This window comes from Brassica napus, chromosome C6, assembly GCF_020379485.1.
Source record: "Brassica napus cultivar Da-Ae chromosome C6, Da-Ae, whole genome shotgun sequence".
Lineage (NCBI taxonomy): Eukaryota > Viridiplantae > Streptophyta > Magnoliopsida > Brassicales > Brassicaceae > Brassica > Brassica napus.
In genome coordinates, this window is record NC_063449.1 from 38,950,569 (window position 1) to 38,962,594 (window position 12,026).

The window sequence follows — 12,026 nt, forward strand, 5'->3', positions numbered from 1 at the left end:
CTCTTTCTTGAGATATTCAACTGTTTGGAAAATTATATCCAGAGGTTCCTAGGATATTCAGATCATATACTTTGATGATTATCAATATTGTTCTCGAGAACTTGATGTACTTTCAGCTCAATACCCTCTAGTACTTTCATTATCCAGTGGACCATATAAATATGCAGACACTACATCAACTTGCTGCAAGTCTAATTTTCTCTCTTATATAGCCAGACTTATGAGAAATCTAAAAGTAATTACATCCATCACATGGGAGTATGTCTCCTCATAATCTATTACTGGTCTTTGTGAGAATCCTTGTGCAACATCAGCTTTATATCTCATGATTTCTATTTCTCACAAGACCCATTTATATCCACTGGTTTTAACATCATTTGGCGTCTTAATCATATGGTCAAATACACATTTCTTCCTTAAACTATTTAACCCCATGTTTCCATTCAATCCAATCTGTTCTACGAGTGCGCACTCTTATATTGACGTGGGTTCATGATCCTCGCTTATATTCATAAATTCAAGTGCTATCTTGTATGCAAATAAATCATCTTATGTCGACATTCCTTATTGGTTCCATTATGTTCCAGACATGATATAATCGATTGAGATTCAGTATTATTAGGACCTTTAATACTTTGCAGCTTGGCGTCCCAAGCTACATTGTTTGGTACATGTACCTTAGAGTCGGCCGGCCTTATCTCCATGTCTGGGATGGTTTCCTTAGTAACCTCGGATTTGGATATTGATTATCATTCTCTGCACCTTTCTTTTGTTTTCGAGGATTCTTATCTCTTGGAAACTATTGGTCTACCACGTTTCATACGTTGTCTAGACTCTGTAGCAACTTGACTGTGTCTCTTCTTGGACATCAAATTCGTTGGTGCTTTACAAGCTGGTTTATATATGACTTAGTCATTCTTTTTCGGGTCAGCAAATGTGTCTGGCATTTGATTAGCTAGCTTTGTAAATGTATAATCTTTGGACGTCTATTTCACATTCTTTAGTCTGAGGATCTTGCCAAGACATTGATGGTTGATTCCATTCTATTTCTTTTACCAGCTTTATTTTTTTTTTCTCCTCCTGGTCTTACAATAATTCGTGTACCTGGCCTCAAATATAATCACCCATAGTTGGCTCAAAGTACTTTATTATTGTGGGAGAATCATATCCAACATATATCCCCATCCTCCTTTTGAGGTTCCATCTTAGTTCTCTGTGGTGGAGCAATTAGTACATAGACAACACATCTAAATGTCTTATGATGGGGTATGTCTGGCTCTTGGCCCGTTAATAATTGTGATAGGGGATATCTATGCTCACTAAATGGCCTGATGCGTATTAACTTAGGTGCATGTAAATTTCGTGTGGCCCAAGCTGTGAATGGGAGTTTTGACCTCATAAGTTATGGTCTATCAATCAGCTATTTGCGTTTTAAAAGATTTCGGCCAAGCCGTTCTTGGTATGGACATGTATCACAGAATTGTCCACACTTACCCCCATGGACATACCATAATCATTTAAATGCTTGGGACATGTATTCACCAGTATTATCTAGAAAAGAGGCTCATAGCCGTTTTACTGGTGATGGCCTAATGAGTTTCCCTTGTGCACATGCTACACACGTGAGATTCTTTGGGATAACTCTTCTTATCTTTTAATGTGTGCCTTTTGAATATCAATTTTCGCATCATGTTTGGACCAGGATGGCCAATCCGGTCGTGCCATAAAATGTATATTTTCGCAGGCTTTTAGCCTCTATCATACTGATCCATGCATAGTCTAGGTCAGTAGAGAATGCAGGTATAGTCTTTAGGACTTATTATGGCCTTGAGCGATTTTATACATATATCTGAAGGAACTCTTTGTTTCTTTCGCCCATTGTTTCATATGGAAACCATTCATTCTTATATCTTTAAAACTCAATAGGCTGCTCTTGCTCTTAGAGCCGGGTGAATATAAGGCATCACTGATTTCTAGATGCATACCCTTAGGCAATAATATATTAGCCTAGCCATAGTCTTCTTTTTCAGACTGGCGATACCTGCTTTAGTACTTATATTGGCGTTTTTCAGTGTACTCATATAGAAAAATCATTCATTCATTTAATCTAAGCAGACAATGTAATAGAAATGAATTCAATGAGATAAAAATCAGAGAAAGCATACAAGCAAAGCAATCACACAAGTTTGATGTCGAAATCAGATTATCAACTTGATTCTTTTAGGCAATCATAAGTCTCATATCCATAAGATCATCTTGATCATGTTCGAAATTATTTTCACCATCTTTATAGACCAAGTGGGTTTCAGGATTTTTCCCTTTGAGACTCTCTTTGATTGAGGTCACAAAAATGTTTGGGAGTCCTTCATATCTTAGCCCAATGGTTCTCCATTCCACATCTATGGCACACTGATTTGGTCGAGCTTTGTGGTTTAAAGGATATACCACGGCCACTGCCTTGACCATGGCTCAAATTGGGTTGATACCCACGGCCTCTGCTATAGTGATCCCACGGCCAAATGTGTTATAGTGGCCATGGCCACGTCTATTCCACCCTTCACGGCCATTACCGTGTGGTCTATCATTCTGGACGTGGTTACCTTTTTTTTTTTCTTCTGTGGCCTTATTGGTATCATGTAATGGGGTTAATCCAGGAGGTCTCAATTCACTGTTTCTAATCAGTAATCCATTATTTTTGCCCAGCTAGCAATAGACTCATCCACGGACTTATAGTCCTGGATTCTGGGATTCCTCCAATCAAATAGGGCCTTTGGTAATAACACCGTTCTTTGGTGATCATATCTCGATTTTTTTTAACTCTGTCCAAAGGTCTAGAGGATTCTCTATAGTCAGATATTGATCTTTGAGACTCTTAATAAGATGATGGCTAATAATTAATATTGTCCTGTATCAATCTTTCTCATTTGGCATTATCGCCTTTTGTGATTCATTCACCAAGTCCTTTGACTTTAGGATAAACTCTGTATCCAGTGCCCATTTCAAATAATTATCTCCTGAGAGATTTAGGGCAGCAAAATCCAAGTTAATTTTCTACATCTCAAATCATATATCAATCAATTTTAGATCTCATAAAATATTTAAAATACGGCCATAAACAAGACATGCTATCAAGTCAATACATTTCTAATAAGCAAACAAGCCACACTGCAAAATGTGATATAATGCAATAAAGCCACATGGCCAAAGTGATATATGATGCATAATAAGTCACACAGATTTATCAAGCAAGAGTATCGAGCAAACAAGAAATTTCTATATGTTTTCATGTGGCCATATGGTTATAATGCAAATCTAGCATACTGATTCTATATGTACAAGAGTGGAATTATGGAACCTCAATTTAAAACAATCAGATCATGCAAAGGTGATAATAATCAGATCATGCGTATAACATAAACATGTTGGTCAGGATGATATATGATGCAAACTGGCCACACGGCCAAGTAGATATGATGCACTCAATCTTAGCAATCGGATTCTATATGTGCAAGGATAATATTAAAACATTCAATCAAGATTTAGCAATTAATCAATCAGTTTCAGGTATGAGATTTAACTAGACTAACAATCATATTCAATTAGGTTCTATCAAGACTAGCAATTGGATCAATAATCAAACGGATTCAAGCATTACATAATTTAGGGTTTCGATCCAAAAATAGGGTTTCAATCATGAAAAACCAAAACAATCAGTTTCAAGGCTGATTCTATCAATTTTATTAATCAGTTTCAAGGCTGATATTTATCAATTTCAAGGATGATATTAGCAAGATGGAATCAAGCAATCTGATTTTAGGAATACACAAATTATGGTTTAGGGTTTCAATTCGAAATTAGGGTTTTATCAATCAATCAGCTTCTAGCAAATAATCTTAGACCTCAGAACAGTTGATTATATCATGAAACTATCAACCTAGTATAATATGAAACCTCAAAATATTCAATTCGGATTATGCAATACACGGATTCTATTTTAGGGTTTATCAATTCGAATTAGGGTATATATTATAACAGATTCTAACATGCAATATTAAACCTCAAATCATTCAATCAGGTTATAAAAACTATCAATCATAACTCACACGTATTTAAACCTCAAGAATCATGCAATCAGATCATTCGGATTTTAAACAAGTAAACCTCAATCAATCTATCAACCTATCGGATTATATAAGCAAAGCAAGCTAGCAACCTATCGGATTCAATCAATGTTTTAACAGGCTGGTCGGTTTAAACAATTTTAAATCAGATGAAAAATTAACCAAACAGGATGAGAAAATAAATCTATCAATTTAACGGTCAAACAATTCTAGCAACATAGCATCAGATTCAATCAGATTTAAAACCTCAATGATCAAAACCGAAAACAGTTTTGATTTCAAAATATTCGATTAGGGTTTTAATATGTGATCTGATAATTATAGTATAATTAATTCTGATACTTATATTATTTAGGGTTTATAGATATAGGGTTAGAGTTTATCGGATTTTAACTTGTAAAAACTGATTTGGGGTTTTAATCATGTAGGAAACATGATTTAGGGTTTGGGGTATCGAACTTTTAGAGCTTCGATTTACTCAATTAGGATTTTTGATATTACCCTATGGTTTTGATTCATAAAGATTAGAGTTTTAGGGTTTCATTCTTTATCAATCAATCCATGTTCGATTATGGGTTCTTAGGTTTTGAATTACCTTTTAACCTTAGATGATTGTTGAATCGGTCCACCAAAGGAGTTGAGCCGCGAGCTGGACCCGAACGGGACGCAAGCTGGAATGGATTGAGTCGTTTCTATCGGGTCGCGGACGTCCTTTGTTGCTTGATCGGGAACACCTTGATCGTCGGACGCAAACTGTCTGATGCTGTCACGAACGAGCAAGAGGTCGCGTGCTGGAGCTGCTCTCGGGTCGCGAACGTCTGAGCTAGGATCAGGAACGCCTTGAGCTGAAGCTGATCGGGGACGCGAGCTGGAACAGATGCGGGAACAAGAGACGCGATGGGGGTTTAGGGTTCGTCGGATCGCCGGCTAGGGTTAGGGTTTTAGGGTTTTTTGATTTGGGTATTAGCTTAGGGATTTAGAGTTTCGTGCTGATAACGTGTTATAAAAATAATGGAAAAGTCTATCTTTATTCATAACATAGAGGTTCCTTATATAAGAGATTACACCGTCATAGATAAATGGAAAGATTACAAATCATAATCTCTTGGTTATGAGCAATCCACAATCTGGTTCATAATAATAATAACATAGAGAGAATTGTGTTTTTGTATCATTACAATTGTGTGTCTGAGTATACACCAATTTTTGCTCTGTATTTTGGGTTCCATATTTTCACGTGTTCCGGTTTAGTATCACTTTGGCAATAAAAAGGAAAATTGCAATGAATGACAATAAATACATGTATTGAGTTAAGATTTAACTTATGGTTTCATGATCTCGATATCTCCTAACAAAACCTAATTTTCTTCATTCTGTAACGATGTGTTCTTATTCTATTTTACTCGATACTTTGCTATGTCTGACGCAAAAAAAATTACATGTATATGAGCTACCAAGTCAAAGCTTATTGTACTAGCAAAGCTATTTTGTAAATTTTGTGTTATATTTGGTTGCTTCGTTAGTAATATAAGATATAACAGGTCAGTATGAAAGTCTGATTGAAGATCTGGTACATAAGTAAAGTACTTGTCTAGGTTTGTACATATAAAGTGGCTATTTCTTGTTTACTTGAGAAAGGGTTTGTGTCTTCACTATTTCGTAAGTTGTATTAACTGGAAATAAAATAAAGGGAATCTTGGAAGATATGAACTTTTTCTTTGATTTAGTGAAACCTGAGAGAATCTCCCAATCTAACGTGATGGATAGAAGATGTGAACTGGATTATCAATTCGTTATCCGTTCTTTATTTGCCTCTATCTTGAATTGCATGGAAGTTGAAATTTCACAATGGTTATTTACAGTTCTGCTAGAGTGTATTTTCCATTTTCAAATAAAATTCATCATTTAACAAATTCACTCTATTTATTATCGTAGATACAGCAGTTTTAAGAATCTCAGCGAACTGACATAATCGAACTTTCTAAGAGTTGTGACTTATGATCCACCCATAAGTCATATGAATACGGAATGATAGAATACCATAAATCCCTTTATCGACACCGAAATGTCGGGAGACAAATAGTGTCCGAGACGATGTCACCAGCATTTGGGTTTATTACCCGTTCCCAACGTCATGCTGACCTAATAATTTATTAAATTTAGATTTGACGAATTGGAGATGGTGTGTTTTAGGCCAAACCAAATGCGGTTTTAGAAATACATTTTCCTTTTTATATATCTTACTGGAACCGCGTCATCCTTTTTTTTTAACAACAGAACCGCGTCATCCTAAGCAGTCAAAATAACTAATGACGTTATAATTATAGCGACATGTATTATTGTGAATATGACTTTTTAAGCTTTGAAGGTGATTTGGTAGATCCTCCTATTAGTTTAGTGGATATTTGGTACTTGATTAGTCTGATAGAAAGTAACTGAAATGAGCTTTGAGAATGTTGAAACCTAATTGGTTGAGAATAAACAGCGATAACTTAAGTGATCCAGTTGTTCACTTATAACTGGACAAAGGAAAAAGGTCTTATTGAAAATAAAATAAAAAGCGAGTGGTTGGTAGAAAAGGCTCCTTAGGAAATGTGTTTATGTGGAATGAGAGAGCTCGGCCCATAAGTTAATCATGAATCGACCGAGAAAACTCTTGTGCTATTTAAAACATTATACAATGCTCAATAAAATTCAAATATGAATTCTGCCACCATAAATTGATTCTACATTTTGTTTTATTTTGATCAAATGTTCTACTTTTCTTGCCAACCAAACTCTACTACACGAGTTCAAAATAGAATCCAATTCAAAAAGCTAAATCGGAAGAATGAATTCAACATAAAACATAATTGTTGGAGAACTCTAAACGTCTCGTGTAAATATGTCTGTCATTGTATTTTTTTTCTTTTAATATATGTTTGATTAAAAATGAAAAAAAAAAGTTCATCGTTGAAACATATTCACGTGAGAGGTAAAAGCTAGAGCTAATATTGGTGTACATATTATATTTATCAGTTAAGAAATAAACTTTTGCAAGCCCTTTCTCAAAAAAAAAAAAAAAAAAACTTTTGCAAAAATCACCTCCAATATTGTAAAATATGTTCTTTACTTCCAAAATGTTATCTTCTGTAACTAGAAAACCAATCTTGACCTATAAAAGAATTGGTTCTACGTTTAAGATAAAAGTTAGTGATCGTATAAGTATAATAAAGATAAATTTCCTACGATAGTCATTTTTTAGTTTTTGTCACAAAAATAGATCTCAAAAAATAAAATGATCAAAATAAATATTATTAAAGGGTAAAAATATATTTTAACCATAGGATTAACTAATTTATACTTAGAATTTAGAGTTAAGGGGTGGGGTTTTGAAGATAAGGTTTTAAATTTTACAAAATTAAAAATTAAAATTAAAATTTTCAAAATTAAAAGGGCTATTTTGGTCATTTTTTTTTTTGAGTGCTATTTTGTGACAAAAACTAAAAAATGATTATTTGAAAAAATTTCTCTCGTATAAACTATTGTTTTTTGGGTCTAAAGTATAAACGGTTGTTCTATGTTTAGTTAGTGAAATGAAGTTCAAAAACCAAGTAGTAAATTTGGTTTGTAATTTAAATAACAAAAATTCTAAAATATTTATAATAGTAATAATTTAAAGTACATCTTAAAATCACAAGCTTAATAGCACTGAATTTAAAAGAAAAGTTTAAAATGTTGGATTACTAAAACAATTCATAAAAATGCAAATTGCCATAAATTCCAAATTAAATACATGCTTTTACAGCCTGTTATAATTCTCAGAAAATCATGAAATTTGTCAATATTCTTCTTAATCATTTATTTTCCTTGTGTTTATCTCTATTTGCTACTACTATTAATTTCATATTACTTGATCATTGTCTCAGAGTACTATAATCATCTTGTCATTTAGTAATGCTAGTTACGATTTTCATAGCGTTTACATATCATTGTTTTATTTTTATCGAATCGAATCAAATTACTCTCACATCACAGCGATTAAAATTTAATCCATCTTAATTTTCATTGCCATTCGTGACCATTATAAAATGATTTCGGTTAACCATTGTTCTTTAAATTTTTTTTTTTGTCACATGTTCTTTAAACTTTAATTTATTAAAAATGATATCTAAATTTCTCATCATGAATGTTCCAGTCATCAATTAGTGTTGGCACGGCTTTACTTTAATAATGAATTTTTCTGTGCATATTTTTGTGAATCTACGATGTGTCGTTTTATCTTAAATTCTGGATGAGTATGATTAGTGGTTATTTTAAACGAAACTATTTCTCTTTTATATTAGTTCAAAAAAAAAGTATTTCTCTTTTATATAATAAATCAAAAAACTTGAACTGAGGTTTCAAAAATGGGACACATGTCATGAAATTTGCTATATATACAGAAATTCATATTATTTCATTACCACTAAAGACACTTTCTTTTCTCCACCGAATTCTAGACAGCAATGTCGATAGAAAGTTCTTGTCCAAATGTTTTTTTCTTTAATTTTCCAAATTTGTTTCCCAAAATTAGTTTGCTTAATCTTTTGCTGTAAGTAGATAAAGAACCATACTCTTACATCGTCGTGGTCGGTGCATGCTTCACTGTTCAGTGAACTATTGCGAATAGCACACATGATAAGAGTTCATGTTATCTTAGTGTTTAGGTCGGTTCACGATTCCCTATGCAAAGAAATAGCAACAGGGTAAAGGGAGATCTATACACTGTCCACTTAAATATACAATGACGAATTTCATGATGAACTGGAACTCTGTTTTTATAAGCAGGACCGATTTAGAGAATTTGGGGGCATGTGGCAATGTTTATGAAATTTTTTTTTTTATAAATTTGAGAGCCTAAATTTTTTTTTGAGGATTTATATTTATATAGTTTTCTTCAAAATTTTTGAAGATCTGTTACAAATGTTACACTTAGCATGATCCAGGGCCGACCCTTTCTATGTCATCGATCTTGTTGATATTAATTTGTCCACGAGAATGACCATTATTCACGGTGGGTTTGTATTATCTTTTTTCATGTCATAAGCTTCTAATCAATTTTTCTTTTTTGGTTGGTTCTTTTCGTAAATACCATTACATAGTATAAAATGTTTTGAATTTCTATATCATATTACCATATAATATGGAAACAATACGAATTTACCATGTGTTGGTATGTCACATGCATTTGTTGATTCTAAGATTAACGGTTTCAACGTCAAAATTATCTTTTATTTTTCATATTTTTGAACATTGTAACTTTCAAGATGTTTTTGCCTTTTTCCCATATTTTGAAATTGAACCTTCAACATCTATGTATTTTGTTTACCTTTCTAGTATGCGGTGTTTATCATCATCACCGAAAAAGACTCACCTCCTGCTCTTGTTCTTTAGCGCCTTCTTCACCTTGAGATTTCTGGTATTTGTTGTAGATCGGGTTTAGGAGTTCCCAGTTGTGCGGTTGTTTCTCGTGTCGTTTTAGGCTGCTCCATTCAATATTGGATGCTCCTCTTCTTCCTTATATTTCAGCTGATGTTAGAAACTGCATCTCTTTGGGTTGGGTCAGAGTTTAGTCGTCTTTGAAGTTGTTTTCCTCGTCGTTGGCTTACCATTGATACTCCCTTCTCGTCTTGGTTTTCAAGATATGGTTTTTGGTGATCTGACTTCTATATCTCGAGGACGGCTCCACGATTTGATCATTTCGTTTTGTCTACCCTTCCATCTATGTTTCCTCATCTCGTTGCAGCTTTCATCGCTGCTTGCGTCTCTGTGACTCTCCCTTTCGCCATGTCTGCCACTCCAGGTTTGGATAGTGTTCTCCTCCGAATATGCTAAGTAGATTTGGAAGATTGTTTCTGGTCTCAAGTCTGGGCTCATGTTTCTCGGGGGTTGGCTTCCGTTTTCCCTCACTCATGTTGTTCTCTTCTTCCCTTGTTTCCCTTAGTATAAGTGTGTGGTATTAGTCTCTTGGAGTTTTGGTCTATTCTATCCAGAGCTTTGTGGTTCTTCACTGGCATAGGCGTCTTGTTGTGCTTGTTTAGTTTGTGAGGTGCTTCTTACCTCTTAGCTGGTGGTTGTGCTTATCATTCGTTATGTATGTCTCTTCCTGCTTCGTGGTGATTTTGGCCTTCTGTTGATTATTCTTCCTCTAACCCGCTTTTTTGGTTCTTTGCATTGGTCCTTGATCACGCTCATTTGTGTTTGAGGGATTGCTTTATCTCAAGATTATCTTTCTACATTTTACTGACATTTGATTGTTCTGGCCAAGACACTCTATGATAAATTGGGGTAAGTTAGTTTTCGTTCTTGATCGCCTTTGAGCTTTGGACCTTTATTGAGTTAGTGTTACTTTGGCATTTTTTTCTCTGTGATTATGGAGGTTTTATGTTTAGATTATGTGTTCTGCTTTAGTTTGATTAATATTAAGATAAATATATAGTTGTAAATGAAATAATAGAAAATAGTAAAAATAATAAAATAGCGAAAGTTTATGTTATTTTTAGCTGTGAATAAACTAGATATTTAAAATACATTTATATTTTTTTAATTATTTCTTTATTTTTTTTTCAATTTTTGAACCATAAAATAGATTATCAAACTTCAAATGATGATGGTTAGTGTGAAAAGGATTAGAAAGTATATAATTAGAAAATAGTGAACCAAATTGCAATAATCTAAAAGAAAAAGGATCTAAAATGTAAAAAGACAAAAAAGGGGACATGTGTCAACAAACACCATCTACATATGTCATAACAAGAGAGAAAAGTCTACTTTAAAGATATAGATTATTCAGCGAATAATTGTTCACTATAGATGAGATCTTGCAAATTTACCCTATAAAAACTGCAACATAAAAAAAAATTTTAAAAAAGAAAATAATATTTTGTTAAAGAAAAAAGAAGACAAGGTTTGACCCCTTAAAAGACGTCAAGAAGATTTATTAGAATGTGAATTTTTGAACTGGTTATGGTATAAATTATTTTGTTTGTAGGCGTGAAGAAATAACTAAAATGTATGTAGTTTTATGACATAAAAGCTTCCATTAGTAAAAAACTAGGGTAAAATGGTGGAAAGAAAAGTAAAGGAAATTCTGTTTGGATCTATCAGCTTAAATTTTTATGGGAAAATTGTTTTTTTATAGCAAAAAAAATGGTAACTATGTCCTTTTAGACTAATCTCTATTACTTTATGTTCTATTAGACTAATTTTTTTCAAAATGGCAGTAATGCCCTTAAAATTTTAATTTTTTTAATAAAATATATAATGAGTTCGATCATGCGGGACCGATCGATCCGAATTTAGAAGGTCCAACGGATCGATCGATCTTGATCATTATGCAGAACAAAAAACACGGAGTATATACTGATCGACCTGGTCCATTTCACTCGATCGGCGAAGGTCGATTTATTTAGATCGACCGATCTCTCAATACAGATCGATCGATACCGTGCCCAGGAAAGTATCCCAAATCGATTTTTTGGTTTTCTTTGATTATATCCGGATTGATTCCCACTTGATTTGAACCGACCAAGCATGATGTCAACTCTTTAAAGTCGATTTCTTTGGGATGAAACCCATAATTTCCCATTCACGTACAAAGGGGGAGAAAATCAAAGTCTCACCCAAGTTCATAAACCCTAACTCACTCAATTTCACTCTGATTTGGACGATTCTTCGGCCTAACCCATACGATTTCGTGAGCTTTTTACGAATCTATCACTCTTTAGTTCGTTCTAGAGTTTGAAAATAGAAAGGTAAAAGGTACATTTTTTGAGTTTGTTAGGATGTTTAGGCTTCATTCATGTGTTAAGGTGATGATTAGAGATGATTTTGTACACAACCCATGGCTTAAATCATATTTTTGGATAGATTTAGGAATTTTAG